Source organism: Ovis aries, chromosome X (assembly GCF_016772045.2).
Source record: "Ovis aries strain OAR_USU_Benz2616 breed Rambouillet chromosome X, ARS-UI_Ramb_v3.0, whole genome shotgun sequence".
Taxonomy (NCBI): Eukaryota; Metazoa; Chordata; class Mammalia; order Artiodactyla; family Bovidae; genus Ovis; species Ovis aries.
The window spans coordinates 47,632,494-47,649,338 of NC_056080.1; the positions used below are offsets into that span (position 1 = coordinate 47,632,494).

Below are 16,845 nucleotides of genomic sequence, written 5' to 3' on the forward strand. Positions count from 1 at the left end.
GGAAGCTTGCGTTGGTGTTCTGGTGTGTGGAGCTGGATTTCTTCTCTCTGGAGTGCAATGACATGTCCAGTAATGAGTTATGAGATGTCAGTGGGTTTGGAGTGACTTTGAGCAGCCTGTATATTGAAGCTCAGGGCTGTGTTCCTGTGTTGCTGGAGAATTTGTGTGGTATGTCTTGCTCTGGAACTTGTTGGCCCTTGTGTGGTGCTTGGTTTCAGTGTAGGTATGGAGGCGTTTGATGAGCTCCTATCAATTAATGTTCCCTGGAGTCAGCAGTTCTCTGGTGTTCTCAGGATTTGGACTTAAGCCTCCTGCTTCTGGTTTTAGTCTTATTTTTACAGTAGCCTCAAGACTTCTCCACCTATACAGCACCATTGATAAAACATTTAGGTTAAAGATGAAAAGTTTCTCCACAGTGAGGGACACCTATAGAGGTTCACAGAGTTACATGGAGAAGAGAAGAGGGAGGAAAGAGCTAGAGGTGCCCTGAATGAGATGAGGTGGAATCAAAAGAGGAGAGAGCAAGCTAGCCAGTGAAAACTTCCTTATGTGTGCTCCATAGTCTGGACAGCTCAAATATGTTCATGGAGTTATACAGAGTAGAGAAGAGGGAGGAAGGAGACAGAGGTGGCCAGGAGGATAAAGGAGGGGGCGGGGGGGGGGGGCGGTTGGATAGGGAATCAAAAGGAGAGAGACAGATCCAGCCAGTAATCTGCCCCCTAAGTGTTCTCCACCGTCTGGAACACACAAAGAGATTCATAGTTGGGTAGAGAACAGAAGGGGGAGGGAGGGCATAGAGGTGACCTGGTGGAGAAAAAGGAGAGTCTAAAGGGGGAGATAGCAGTCAAGCCAGTAATCTCACTCCCAAGTAAAAATGGGTACTGAGATTGGGTTCTTAAAGGTACAAAATTGATAACAAACACCAAAAAGCAAGCATTAAAAATCTAGAGTAGAGGTTGGATTTTCAAAAATACAATATTAAATAAAGTAAATAAATAAAAGTCACAAAAATTATGCATATATATGTGAAATTTGCTTTAAAAAATAGGATCGCTCTCGCTCTCTCTCTCTCTCTCTCTCTCTCTCTCTCTCTCTCTTTTTTTCCCCAAAGTAATCAGTTCAGTTCAGTTCAGTCGCTCAGTCATGTCCAACTCTTTGCGACCCCATGAATTGCAGCACACCAGGCCTCCCTGGCCATCACCAACTCCTAGAGTTCACTCAGATTCATGTCCATCGAGTCAGTGATGCCGTCCTGCCATCTCATCCTCTGTCGTCCCCTTCTCCTTCTGCCCCCAATCCCTCCCAGCATCAGAGTCTTTTCCAGTGAGTCAACTCTTCGCATGAGGTGGCCAAAGTACTGGAGTTTCAGCCTTAGCATCATTCCTTCCAAAGAAATCCCAGGGTTGATCTCCTTCAGAATGGACTGGTTGGATCTCTTGCTGTCCAAGGGACTCTCAAGAGTCTTCTCCAATACCACAGTTCAAAAGCATCATTTCTTCAGTGCTAAGCTTTCTTCTCAGCCCAACTCTCACATCCATACATGACCACTGGAAAAACCATAGCCTTGACTAGATGGACCTTAGTCGGCAAAGTAATGTCTCTGCTTTTGAATATGCTATCTAGGTTGGTCATAACTTTTCTTTCAAGGAGTAAGCGTCTTTTAATTTCATGGCTGCAGTCACCATCTGCAGTGATTTTGAAGTCGAATATAAATAAATAAATAAAGTCTGCCACTGTTTCCATTGTTTCCCCATCTATTTCCCATGAAGTGATGGGACCGGATGCCATGATCTTCATTTTCTGAATTTTGAGCTTTTAGCCAACTTTTTCACTCTCCACTTTCACTTTCATCAAGAGGTCTATAGGTGCCCTCAAATATCTCCCATATTAAATGCAGGGTTTTAATCTGTTGCACCTGTTACTTCCAGAGTGCTTCCCCCTTATTTTGGCTTCCTCTGTTTGCAAGTCTCTTCAATGTCTAATTTCTGCCCTGATGCAATGCAGCAAAGGTGACCACTTGTTTAGGCTCACTTGTTCAGTTGTGTGGTGGGGAAAGAGGTACACTACAAACAAATACTGCTGGCATGTGTGGGGAGTGTTCATAGTGGATGGACCACACTGGGTTTCCCACAGCCCAAGGCAGTGTGTCCTTTCCAGATCTACACTGCTTAGTCTCCAGGGTGCCCTGCAAGGGCACTGTTCCAAGTGGGCCCTGCATTTCATGCACTTCCCAGGTCTACACTGCCCAGGTTCTTGGGTGCTCCACAGGGGCACAGACACAGATGGGCTGTGCATTTCATACCCTTCCCAGGTCCGAGCACTCCAGGCAACCAGATGCTTTGTGAGCACACTGTCCCAGGTGGGCCATTTGTCTTATTCACCTACCCAGTCCCCACCACTTGGTTTTCCAGATGTGCTGTGGGAGCAGAATCCCAGGTGTGCCATGTGTCTCCTCTTGGAGCTGATTTCAGGTTGTGATAATCCTCGCAGATGTCAACTCTCAAGGTGCTCAGAAAGAGGTTAGTAACTGGGGCCCTGCTCACAGTTTGGTGTAAGATGCAGTCTCTGGGGCCAAGATTTCAGCAGCCCCTTGTCTTCTGGCTCTGGCTGTCACATGCCTGCTTTTCTGCCTCCGGGAAGAGGGGGCTCTCCTTTGGTATTTGCTCAATCCCTTGTTCTGTGAGCACACCAAGGGTCACCATTTGGCAATAGAGCCTTTCTTGGGAGAAGTCTTTTTATGCCTCTCTGGCGATTCCACAGTTTGGGTGGTTATCTCATATTAGCTCCCTCAGATTGTCCTCAGAGCATTCAGGCCCAGTCCATACTCTAAGGACCAATGAAGCAACCCATGTCTTTCTGCCCAAGCCCCACTCTCTGGTGGTGGACGTGAGCATCTGGGCCACTTCTCTACTGGCAGTTTCAATTAGGCATTTATTCTGTGTTCTTTTTTATTTTTCTTCCTCCTGGTTATGCTGTCCTCTGATACTTCAAAATTCCCCATAGACAAGCCTGTGAGAGTTTCCTACTGTGTGGAGACTTCTCTTCCTTCCTGACTCCCTCCCCAGGACAGGTCTCCATTCCTAAACTTTTGTCTCAGTTTTTGTCTTTTATAGTTTTTCTTACCGTCTCTTGAAGAGATTGGGCTGGCTTTCTGGGTGCCTGGTGTCCTCTGTCAGCTTTCAGAAGTTGTTTGTGGAAGTTGCTCAACATTGAAATGATCTTTTGATGAATTTTGGTGGGAAAAAGTGGTTTCCCCATCCTATTCCTCTGCCATCTTGCCACCGCCCCCTAGAGTCAGAAGGATTTATCCCTAGGTACTTTTTAAAAAATATTTATTGTTTAAATTGGAGGATAATATCTTTACAATGTGCTGGTTTCTGCAGTACAACAATGCAAATCAGTCACAACTATATATATATATATAGTCATAACTATGTCTATCTATACACACACATATAGATATACATAACAACCCTGCCTCTTGAGCCTTCCTCCCACCTCCATATTCCACAGAGCAGGGAGCTGGGCTCCCTATGTTGTATAGAAGCTTCCCACTAGCTATCTATTTTACACATGGTAGTGTATATATGTCAGTACTACTCTCTGAACTCATCCCACACTCTCCTTCCCCAATGTGTCGGTAAGTACATTCTCTACACCTGCATCTTGATTCTTGCCAATAAGTTCATCAGTACCATTTTTGTACATTCCAGATACATGAGTTAATATGATTTGTTTTTCTCATTCTGACTTACTTAATCTGTAAACAGGCTTGAGTTCATCCACCTCAGTTCAACTGATTCACATTAGTTCTTTTGGTGGCTGAATAATATTCTATTTGGGGGCTTCCTTGGTAGCCCAGTGGTAAAGAATCTGCCTGAAATGCAGATGTAAGGGATTCGGTTTCTATCCCTCGGTCAGGAAAATCCCCTGGAGAAGGGCATGACAATGCACTGTAGTATTCTTGTCTGGAGAATCCTATGGACAGAGGAGCCTGGTGGGCTATGGTTCATAGGGTCACAAAGAGTCAGACACAACTGAAGCAACTTAGCAAGATATTCCATTTGGGTCTTCCCTGGTGCTTCAGTGGTAAAGAAGCAGCCTGCCAATGCAGGAGATGTGGGTTTGATCCCTGGGTTGGAAAGATCTCCTTGAGAAGGAAATGGCAACCCATTTCAGTATTCTTGCTTGGGAAATCCCATGGACAGAGGAGCCTGGAGGGCTACAGTCTATGGGGTCACAAAGAGACAGACACATCTGAGTGATCAAACACTCACACACATTAGTTTTATTTATAGTGTTTTTTTTTTTTTAAGGAATTGCTATACTGTTCTTTGAGCATCTTTACCTTGTCCTGAAGAATCCTGGATGGGACACTAAAATGAAAGGTTGCTGCTATGAGCCATGAACAATGCCAGGATTCTTGGTCTCTGGGAGAGAGGAATTCATCAAGTGATGAAGCTTGATCACTCAGAGCTTTTTGTGTAATAAAGTTTTATTAAAGTATAAAAGAAACAAAAAGAGCTTATGACATAGACATCAGAAGGAGACAGAAAGAATGCCTCCCTTGCTAGTTTTTACCAAGGAGTTATATACCTATTAGCAAGCTGCTAATAAGAGAAAGTGAAAGGTTGTTGTTGAACCATGAAACACCCCGGGATTCTTGGCCTCTGGAGGAGAAGAATTCAATCCGGGGCCAGAGATGAGGCTTGATCACTCAGAGCTTTTGTGTAATATTTTACTAAAGTATAAAGGACATAGTGAAAACTTCTGACATAGACATCAGAAGGGGGCAGAAAGAATACCCGCTTGCTAGTTTTTAGCTGGATGTTATATGGTTACTAGCAGTCTGTTAATGAAAGAAAGGAATGTCTCAAAACTTAGAGAATGGCACTAGGCCCCTCACCCACAAGATGTATTTTGGGATAATCTTGGCACCAGGCGAGTCATCCTGGGCCATAGAACGATCGACTTGAATCTTGTAGAAAGGCAGATTACCATACAAATAGTTTTGTTATACAGATTAAGCGAACAATGTCTGAGTATAACATAGTGATTTGTCAAGTCAGTTCTGAGCCTTTAGGAAGAACCGACTTGAAGACAGAGTTTGGGATAAATGCGTAGTACACTAACATAGCTTAAGACAAACATTTCCATAAGAAAAATGCATTGGTTAACTCAAAATTTGAGAAAAGTTAAGTTCAGGTGGAACCAGGTGTCATCATTGCAACACAGTATTTTAGGAGAAACCTCTTTTTAAATTTGTATAGAGAAGGGGAAAAATTATAACACTAGTTTGTTTCCTCCTGCCACTTAAGAGAGATAAAAAATGTCTGACACTTGCAGCCTATTTCCTCCATTTGGAGGCCCCTGGCCTTTCTGCCTGTTACCCTCTCAAAAGAAAATGCCTCAAAACTGAGAGAGCTGTACCAGGCCCCTCACCCACAACATGCAGTTTTTTTTAATTTATTTTTAATTTTAAAATCTTTAATTCTTACATGCATTCCCAAACATGAACCCCCCTCATAAGGTGAGTCATCTCAGGCTATAAAACAATTCACATGAATCTTGAAGAAAGGCATATTTCCAAGTAAATACATACTTCATTGACATAGCTTAAGGAATATATGTCCATGAGAAAAAAAAAAACATCGTTTAGCCCAAGGTTTGAGATAAAGTTAAGTTCAGGCAGAACCAGGTGTCATCATGACAACACACTATTTTAAAAGAAAAGAAAAGAAAAAATGTCTGTCCCTTGCAGCTTTATTTCCTCCTGCTGCTTGGGAACCTCTGGCCTCCCTTCCAAGGCTATTAACACTCTCATTCCTCCATTTTATTTTAGAATTATGTTTCCAAGGGAAAGGGGTGATGTTCTCATTCCATGACTGCTTCTGAGATGGTAAGGGGTGTCGTCCTTAATTGTTGAGGCAACATCTTCTCCTAACCCTCATATTTAGGGTCTCTGATCCAGGGGCCCCAAGTAATAGTTGGAAGAGGCTGTGGCACTTGTAGGAGCCTGAAGAACGTTTGTAACTTAAAAGTCTTCATGTAGCTAGAAACAAATCCAGCTACGCAGTTACAGATGTAGGGAGCAAACAGCAAGAAGAGAAAAATTAGCAAAGTTAAAAGTCACATTATGTTGATAGTTAAGGTAGAAAGTGTTACACCAGTCCATCTTAGGATTGTTAGATGTCATCAGATCCATAAGAGGCATCACATATGATTGTTGTTGGTGAAAGTAGTTGCAGACTTGGAGAATGTCCTTTCCCTGAAGTGGAGATGCCCACCATGGGAAGCCTTCCATTGATGAAGAGTGGGAGCACTCTGGAGACCTAGTAATTAGAATTGTGGAATGTGGCTTAGGAATGGGCCCAGGACAGGAAAGCATTGTCTTGAGAGTCAAACGGCAGACTCAGGATTTTTGGAGTCAGCAGAAGGCCCTCATAGATTAGCAGGCCCATCTGAAAATTGAAAAAATAAAAGCATAGAGAATAAATACATAAAATGACATCACTTAGTTTGGGTCAAGATGTACCCACAAATCAATTTCTGGCACAGTGACAGCTGTGGGAGAAGAAAGAATATCCTGGTAAGGGCTTTCCCAGTGGCTTGAGATATTGTCCCACAAATTCCAATGTCTTTATCAGGATCTCGGTTCCTGGGTCAAACAGCAGCTTGTTTGACTCAGAGGCTGGGTCAGGAGTTACCTCCCTCAGTTCCTGTAAGGTGCCTGCTGAAAAGCTAAAAGTTGAGTTATATTGTTAATTCTAAGGCTTTAGGAAAATTCGTGTAAGCCTTTAAGAATTTTTCATTAAGCATTTTCAGGAATTATTAATTAACTGTCCTCAGACTGTAATCACCCTTTATCAGTAATCTTTGCTCCTTTTTCAAATATCGCTTTAGTTTTCCTCAGTATATTGTGGTTTTCCATGTTCAACAGGACCTGTCCAGACCAAGGGCATCTGTAGTGAAGAAGGTTTTTAGTAAAGGGCCTCTTTTCTGACTTGGCAGTCATTCAGCTGATTACCATTGGCTGCTTTACTCCTGGCCCTTCTGTGCCATTTGCAATGTATAACAGCTATTTTTTAAGGGAAATATACAGCCACCAAAAGTCTTTCAATCTTTTTGAAATTTTGAAATGCTTAATAGGTTCTCCTGTTGCTGTTTTAAACCGCCTTTATTTCCATAGCGTAGCATGAGCATGTAAAGTCAAATAAGCATATTTAGAATCAGTGTATTTACTCACTGCCTTTTGCTTATCTCTAGAATTTGGGTCAGAACCACAAGCTCCATTAGTTGAACACTCATTCCCATGCTAAGTCGCTTCAGTCGTGTCCGACTCTGTGCGACCCCATAGATGGCAGCTCACCAGGCTCCCCCATCCATGGGATTCTCCAGGCAAGAACACTGGAGTGGGTTGCCATTCCCTTCTCCAATGCATGCAAGTGAAAAATGAAAGGGAAGTCGTTCAGTTGTGTCCGACTCTTAGCGACCCCATGGACTGCACCCCACCAGGCTTCTCCTTCCATGGGATTTTCCAGGCAAGAGTACTGGAGTAGGGTGCCATTGCCTTCTCCACTCATTCCCATGGGGAGAGCCTATTTCTGAAACCTGTCTAACTGTCACTATGGCATAACCTTTTCTCCATTTCCCATCCTGAACAAAGGAACTGCCATCTGTAAATATTTCCATGTCAGAATTGTCTAATGGGGCATCCATTAAATCCTCCTGAGCTGCATAGTTTAAAGTGAGAAATTGAAAACAGTTGTAATAGGGTATTTAATTTTCTCTCTCAGGAAGGAAAGTGGCAAGATTTAAGTTTCCACAAAATTTAAGCTTAGTTATCAGTCCTTCTGACAGCAATGACTAATATTTAAGAAGCCAAGTATCTGTCATTCAAACATTAATTTTACAATTTAAGATTTCACGCACATCATGAGAAGTCAGTACAATAAGATCTCCCGTTAGTAAACTTAAGAGCTTTAGGCATTACCAAAACAATAGTAGCAATTACCCTCAAGCAATGTGGCCATAGACTTTTTTTCCAGTAACAAAGAAACTAAACTCTTATCCTGTGGGCAAGCTCAAAGCTGGAGCCTGCAAGAGAGCAGTTTGAAGAGCCTTAAAAGCCTTTTGAGTCTCTGGAGACCAAAGCAGCTTGTCAGTTTGGGCTTGTTGAGTTTCAGTTATAAGTTTATATAAAGTTTCCAGGCAAGTTCCCCATAACCCAGAATCCAAATGTGACAATAGCCTGTGATGCCTCAAAATCTCAGTTGTCTTAAAGTCATAGGTAAGGGATGATTTATTATGGGCTTAATTCTCTTGACACCTATGGCCCTCATCCCTTCTAGAAAAGAAAGCATTTTTCAAATCAGTGACTGAAAAATATTTGGCTAGTTCAAGAATTTCAGAAAACAGAGTATAAAGATTAGGCTCCATGGTGTGTAAAAGAACCACAGCCTTATTTATTATTTGTAAAACTTGAAGTAGTCTCCATTTATCATTTGATTTTTATTTTATACCCAAAATAGGAGTGTTGCGTGGAGTGTTACATGGAATTAATAGCCTCTGATTCTTTAAATTCTCAATGGTGGGTTTTAACCCTTTCTTAATCTCGGTTTCAGTGGATACTGTTTTTAATGTGGAAGTAAGTGAAGGTCTTTGAGTTTGATAGTGACAGGAATAGCATTTTGTGCTCAACCCACAGTTTTTCCATCAGCCCACACTCTAAGATTTACATTTTATTCACTTAATGGGAGAGACAGAGAGGGATCCTTATTCATGAAAACAGTGGCATGGACCTTGTTCAGTATATCCCTCCCCATAGGGTTGAGGGAGACTCTGGTATGATCAGAAACTCATGTGAAAATAGAAGAGTCTCAGTTGCAGCTTAGAGGACAACTGTAATAATAACGTTTGGCTCATCCAGACAGTCCCATTACAGAAATGGATTGGGGAGAAAGTGGGCCAGGGTCTTCAGTAAGCATAGAGTAAGTTGTCCTGGTGTCTAAAAAGAAATTGACTGATTGGCCCCCACAATTATCAATACCCAGGGTTCCTCAACTATAATTAGGATGGGAGCTTGAGTGGGGACCCCCGAGCACCTTCAGTTCTGACTGTCTTGAGAGTCAGGACACTATGGCCTACGTCTCGGAGGATAGTCTCCTCTCTTATGTTCCTTAGACGACTGGACATGGAACTAGTGGTGGCTTAGACACCTGGGAGTAATCCTGCTTGAGGTGCCCCTTATTTCCACAGTAACAGCAAGTATATCCGTTTTCACCTGGGTCCTCTGGGCATTTTTATCTGGCTGTTTCAGAGTGGATCTGAAAGGCATTGTTAGGGTTTCAGTCTTTCCTTGTCGTTTTCTGCCTCTTCTCCTCCTCCTCCCTGCCATAATAAAATGAGCCAGTTGCACAGGTTATCTAAGACTAATTTGGTCTGTACACCTCTTTTGCCAGCTTACAGCAGATATATGGAGCTGAATAAATGAGAAATCTACCTTTGAAGATTGTTCCTCCCTCTACCTTTTAGGGATCAACATCAGTAATTTGTAGAGAGCCTCCCATAATTTACCAGGCGTATCCTTCTCTCTTGTTCTGTTTGCCAACTTGGCATAGTTTAAAGTCTCAGTGCACACTTGCTTGAGTCCTTCAAGAACACATCTGACAGTGATTCTGGTCCCCGTCTTCCTTTAGCGTTGTTATAGCCCCTGTCTGACTCTGTCGTGGGGACTGTCTGATTCCCAGTAGGGAAGACAACTATCTCACCCTCTCCCTTTTCTGCTGATTCATTACCAAGCCATTCATCTCCACAGGCAACAGCTTTTCCCCAAAACTCAAGTTTTTGAGTCAGGAGTTAGCATCTGTCCCAAAACATACATTACATCTCACCAAGTAAAGTCAGAAAGTAAAGTTTGTCCCATAAAGGTTTCTATATATATAGTCTTGACCACAATTGGGACTATTTGAATTTCTACTGAGACTGAGGCAACCCCTTCTGGAAGAGTGTAATGACTCTCAGCCTGTTCAGTTGGGAGCCCTGGATACTGGGGCAAAGTAAAAGGACAAGAGGGAGCTGAAGGTTTCACACCTAAATCTGTACCCTTAGGACGTAAGTCTGGCATGTCTTGCAGAGAGACAAAGAGCAACACATATGGTACTTCTACCCATTTTTCCTATGTTCTATAGAACCAGTATAACTGAAACAATACTATAATTAAGAGACCCTTCAACCAGCCAGCATTCTCCATCTTCCAAAGAACACTGTGGCCATTCAGTATCACAGAAGATCAGGCATGGCTTTTTTAAACTCCAGGGATCAAACTTGTCCCATATTTTTAAAAAAATACACTTTAAAGTGGGTGGTTCTGGAACTGCTACTTCCATTTTTAAGGGAAAAAAAACCCAGCATCTACAGCCGTGGCTTTTTTCTGCCAGAAGCGTCCCTCCCTGCTCTAGATGGGGGTGGAGACAGACTTTCCACCAAAGCTTTCCTTCCCTGGTTGGACTTAATCTGTCCCTTACTAACACAGGTGCCTTACTCATCCCTCCTGGTTCTATCACCAAGGCAGGGTGGAGATGAAGCATGGGTAGACCTGATGGCATCCCAGACTGATGTCCGGTTCCTCACCATTAAGACCTCTGTCTGATTTCTGCTCTTCCTCTGATGCCACCCAGAGTGCAACAGAGTAGCCTTTCTGAATGCTTCCCAAGCTAGGACTACTGAGAGGGTAACAGGCAGGAAGGCCAGGGGTCTCCAAACAGAGGAAATAGGCTGCAAGTGTCAGACATTTTTTATCTCTCTTAAGCGGCAGGAGGGAACAAACTAGTGTTATATTTTTTCCCCTTCTCTACACAAATTTAAAAAGAGGTTTCTCTTAAAATTCTGTGTTGCCATAATGACACCTGGCTCCACCTGAACCTAACTTTTCTCAAACCTTGAGCTAACCAATACATTTTTCTTATGGAAATGTTTGTCATGAGTTACGTTAATGTACTATGCATTTACCCTAGACTCTGTCTTGAGTCAGTTCCGCCTAAAGGCTCCGATCCGACTTGACAAACCAGTATGTTATACTCATGCATTGTTCTCCTAATCTATGTTGATGAAACTATATGCTAAGTCACTTCAGTCGTGTCCGACTCTGTGCGACCGCAAAGACGGCAACCCACCAGGCTCCACCATCCCTGGGATTCTCCAGGCAAGAACACTGGAGTGGGTTGCCATTGCCTTCTCCAATGTGTGAAAGTGAAGTCACTCAGTCGTATCCAACTCTTAGCGACCCCATGGACTACAACCTACCAGGCTCCTCCGCCCATGGGATTTTCCAGGCAAGAGGACTGGAGTGGGGTGCCACTGCCTTCTCCAAGATTCATGTCAATCGTTTTATGGCCCAGGATGACTCACCTTGTGCCAAAGTTATCTCAAAATGTATGTTGTGGGTGAGGGGCCTGGTGCCATTCTCTGAGTTTTAAGATATTTCCTTTCTTTAATTAGCAGACTGCTAGTAGCTATGTAACATCTGTCTAAAGACTAGCAAGAGGGTACTCTTTTTGCCCCCTTCTGATGTCTATGTCATAAGCTTTCTCTATCTCTTTTATACTTTCTGCTAAGTTTCTGCTAAGTCACTTCAGTCATGTCCAACTCTGTGCGGCCCCATGGACGGCAGACCACCAGGCTCTGCTGTCCCTGGGATTCTCCAGGCAAGAACACTGGAGTGGGTTGCCATTTCCTTCTCCAGGGGATCTTCCCGACCCAGGGATCAAACCCGGGTCTCCTGCCTTGGAGGCAGATGCTTTAACCTCTGGGCCTAAAACTTTATTACACAAAAGCTCTGAGCCATCAAGCCTTATCATGGGCCCCAGATTTAATTCTTCTGCTCCAGAGGCCAAGAATCCCATTGTCTTTTGTGGTTCAGCAACAACCTTTCACTACTAGGGGAAGCATCCATTTTCTGTGTGCTTGTGCACATTCCTGAGTACAGTCCTGACCACAGTAGAAGTGGTGAGTCATAAAGGGATGAACAACAACCAAGATGTCCCTTCTGAAGGGCTGGCCAAAAGGGTGAAGGGCTGGCCAGTTAGGAAAATGTGATTTTTGTCCTCAAACTATTAAGGCAAATCCATCCAATTCATTGCCTCAGATTTCACAGAAACAATATGTAAGGAGCTGAGACAAAACCCACTAGAGAGTTTCCTTTTGTCCAGTAAGAGCTAGTGCTACCAAAAGAAGAAGCCCATTGCACTTACAATCTGACTAGATTTTGGAATTCATAATCTATGTCCTCAAAACCCTCAAGGTCACCAGCAGTGCTTCTATCCACACAAATCAGAGGCACAGCCATGATAAAGACTCACTTTTACATCGCTGGCCCCTGAGGCAGGCAGCCAAGAGAAAGACCTCTAGCCTTAAAGATGTTCCTGGAGCTAAAGCTCCTCCTCACTTCTGATCATGTTCTTATAATATTTGGCTCATAACAAGGCTAGACTCTTCCATACTTGGAGTCTAAGTAAAACTACGTAGTAACAGCATGGATTGCAAGTCCCTTGAAAGCTTACGATATGACTGACAGATTAGGTTAGTAGTTCTAATTCCCAGGCAGCTGGTCAAAGAGAACAGAAAGTGTGAACAAGAAAGGAGAGTTTAGTCCACACCCTTCATCCATCTCTGGCCACTTCCCCAGAGGAGATGTTGGGTGCCTCTTGACATTACCATGTTGGTATCATCCTCAACAGGGTTTTTGCCATAAGCCATATGACGTCAATGCAGAACCACAGATTAGGACACAACTCTTGCTTCACACTTGTTTGTGCATCTCTTTCAATCAGTCACATACACAGGCACACTGTAGAGTTAGCAAAGCCAAAAAAAAAAAAAAAAAAAAAAAAACCTTGTTTACTAGGAGAACAAAGAACTAGAGCTCAGAGCATCTTTACCTCGTCCTGAAGAATCCCGTATGAGACCCCAAGATGAAAGGTTGCTGCCACAAGCCATAAACAATGCTGGGATTCTTGGTCTCCAGGAGAGAGTAATTCGATCTGGGGTTTTATTAAAGTATAAAAGAAACAGAGAAAGCTTATGACAGACATCAGAAGGAGACAGAAAGAGTGCTCCCTTGCTAGTTTTTACCAGGGAGTTATATACCTATTAGCAAGCTGCTAATAAGAGAAAGGAAATGCCTCAAAACAAAGAGTTGCACCAGGTCCCTTACCCACAACATGCATTTTGAAATAGCATTGGCATAAGATGAGTCATCTCAGGCCGTAAAACAATTCACATGAATCTTGAAGAAAGGCAGATTTCCAAGCAAATATATAGTTCATTAACATAGCTTAAGGAAGACATTTCCATGAGAAAAAAAAGCATTGGTTAGCCCAAGGTTTGAGATAAAGTTAAGTTCAGGTGGAACCAGGCATCATCATGATAACAAAGAATTTTAAAAGAAAAGGAAAAAAAAGTTGATCTCTCTTTCTAGACCTGGGGCTTATCACAGTGCCTGTCAACCAGTGACTATTCTTTTAAATGAAAACACTTTCCTGCTATCTTTGCCTTAAGACGTTTGCATTGTAAGAAAAAAATAAACAGAAATCACATGATGCTTACATACCTACATGGGTTTTAGGACAGATAACCAGTGTTTCTCTTTAAAAGTTGCTTCAGGTTTTAAAAGGTAATCAAAGTTTATATCTACCAAGTCATTTATTTCTCTTCTACCTTAGATTATTGAGTAGGAAACTCACAATAATAACTAGGCATTTGATCAGCTAGCTAACAGCAGTCAAATTTATCTTTTACAGGTACCTTTCATTGGCCAGGAAAAATATACATTTAGTCATATAAACTGTTGCTTTTAAATTTCTTTGGATCTTTGAATAAATTCAGGGGAATTTTTTTCAATTCCCCATGTGCACTAGAAATTATTTTCAAGAGAGTAAGTCAGTAGTAAACATGGAACTTATAAAGCAAGTAAGCTTTAAAATTCATAACAGTAGATGAATGGAGATGTAACAGTGAGGTGGATGTCTATGCATTTAAACTAAGCAAAAAATTAAAAGAAATGAGTGGTAATATAATCTTTAGAGAAGTCACTATATGCTGCCTAAATGTCAGTTCTGAGATGCCAGTTCTTTGTGCATATGTTTTTTTCCAAATGTGACTCTACTAAGATATGCTGCTGCTGCTGCTGCTGCTGCTGCTAAGTCGCTTCAGTCGTGTCCGACTCTGTGCGACCCCATAGACGGCAGCCCACCAGGCTCCCCCGTCCCTGGGATTCTCCAGGCAAGAACACTGGAGTGGGTTGCCATTTCCTTCTCCAATGGATGAAAGTCAAAAGTGAAAGGGAAGTCACTCAGTCATGTCCGGCTCTTCGCAACCCCATGGACTGCAGCCCACCAGGCTCCTCCATCAATGGGACTTTCCAGGCAAGAGTACTGGAGTGGGGTGCCATTGCCTTCTCCGACTAAGATATGCAGTTATCCATATTATTCTTAGATAAAGCTGCTAGTGACTTTTTCTTCTTGTTTATACAAGCAGTATTGAGATGTTACTGGAAAATCCTAGTACACCAGTAACAGTCTGGTTTAAATTAGTGAGCACAGCTACTATCTGAAGAGCTTTTCAGTGCTCACAGGTCTATATAGTCTTGCCTTACTCTCAGTATCTTCTTTGCTTTTTTAAAACCAAACTACCGGTGGTGTCTGTTGTCCTCTTTACACATACTGAGAACCTACTATGTTCTGTTCACTTTTCTAAGCACTTTCCTCACTCATTTGATGCAATCCTTGTTCTGTGAAGTAACTATCCATATCCTCAATTCATATATGAAGAAACTGAGGCTCGAGGCAAGTGAAACACCTTGACCTGATTACAACTCAAACCTGAAGGGACAGATGATGTAGCTGAAAGAAGTTTAGAAATAAAATTGCCCCTTGACCCTAATCTATAATTAATGTTATTTTAAAATATTCTAGTTTCTTATGCAAATTGAGTTGATTTTATCTTTTTTACAGTATAATAAATAAAATTACAATAGATAAAAGAGGGTACAGATACAATTCATGAGTATGCACACAACTTTTTCCTTAACTGAAGCACACATCTCTATTTGCGACCCTTATAACCAGGTGCAATTGCTTGAAAACAATTTTAGTGATTTTCCATTGTCTCCAGTAGATAGGGACAATGATATTTTGCAAAAAATAAAAAAATGTGATGCTAGAGAAGTTGTCCTCTTCAGGAGTGAAGCTCAGCTTTAGTAAGAGTGTGTGTGTGTGTGTGTGTGTGTGTGTGTGTGTGTATTTTAGTCAGTCATGTCCAACTCTTTGTGACCTCATGGATTGTAGCCCGCCAGGCTCTTCTGTCACAGAATTCTCCAGGCAAGAATACTGGAGTGGGTTGCCATTCCCTTCTCCAGGGGATCTTCCCGATCCGGGGATGGAGCCCAGATCTCTTCCATTGCAGGCAGATTCTTTACTGTCTGAGCCACCAGGTAAGCCCAACAAGAAGAATATGGTACGATATTTGGAAATTTTACCTGACACAGACTTCCCTGTAGCTCAAAGAGTAAAGAGGCAATGCAGGAGACCCAAGCTCAATCCCTGGGTCAGGAAGATCCTTGGGAGAAGGGAATGGCAGTCCACTCCAGTATTCTTGCTTGGAGAATCCCATGGACAGTGGAGCCTGGCAAGCTACAGTCCGTGGGGTTGCAAAGAGTCAGATATGACTGAGCAACTAACACTACCTGACATAAAGGAATAAAGAGTTCTTTGAAGGATGTATATGTTTCTTACCCTGTTGAAATGCCATGTTTCCCTTCAAGTTTTTGTGATAAGCAGTTAAATTTGGCTATGATTTTTTTTGAGAGGGGAAGAATTAAAGCACTGTGACCATCACTGAAAATTTTGTGTCTAGAATTAGTAGAGAAATAGAGATTCTTAGGAGTCTCTGTAGCACAATAGATAGCACTTTGGATTTCTAGAGACTATATTTTTTTTACAGAAGGTGAGTGCAAACATTTTTTATTGAAATATAGGTGATGCGCAATATAATTAGTTCCAGGTTTACAACATAGTGATCTAATATCTAAATACATTACAAAATGATCACCCTAAATAGTCTAGTAACCACTTGACACCATACAAAATTATTACAGTATTATTAGTTATATTCCTTATTCTCTGCATTAGACTTATTTATTTTATTGTTGGAATAATAAATCCAATAAATAATGACAAATAATAAATCTTAATCTGTTTCACCTATTTCACCCAACCCCTTACTCCCACAACCTCACTCCAAGCAGCAACCATCAGTTTGTTCTCTGATCTATCATTCTGTTTCTGTTTTGTTATGTTTATTCATTTGTTGTTTTTTTTTTTTTTTTTTTTTTTTTAGATTCCACATGTATGTGAAATTTAGAGTATTTGTCTTTCTCTGTCTGACTTATTTCACTTAATATCCTCTAGAGAATTCCCTGGAGGTACAGTGGTTAGAATTCTGCCTTTTCACTGCCAAGGGCCCAGGTTTGATTCCTGGTTGGGGAACTAAGATCCCACAAGCTGCACTACAAGGCAAAAACAAACAAAACATGATGCCTACTAGGTCCATTCATGTTGTTTCAAAAGGCAAGATTTCTTTCCTTTTTATAGCTGAATAATATTCCATTGTTTGTGTGTATGTACATATATATCTCCCAGATATTTTCATCCATTCATCTATTGATAGATACTTAAAATTATTTCATATATTGGCTACTGTAAATAATGCTGCAATGAACATAAGGGTGCATATATCTTTTTGAGTTGGTGTTTTTGCTTACTTTATATCCATAAGTGGGAATACTGG

The 16,845-nt window shown here is 41.9% G+C and overlaps 1 protein-coding gene across 1 annotated transcript in view; it reads left to right on the forward strand.

The window, feature by feature from the left end:
* The window catches only part of ZC3H12B (zinc finger CCCH-type containing 12B), a 184,629-nt gene that overhangs the window by 110,439 nt on the left and 57,345 nt on the right, over positions 1-16,845 (forward strand). The window lies entirely within an intron of this gene.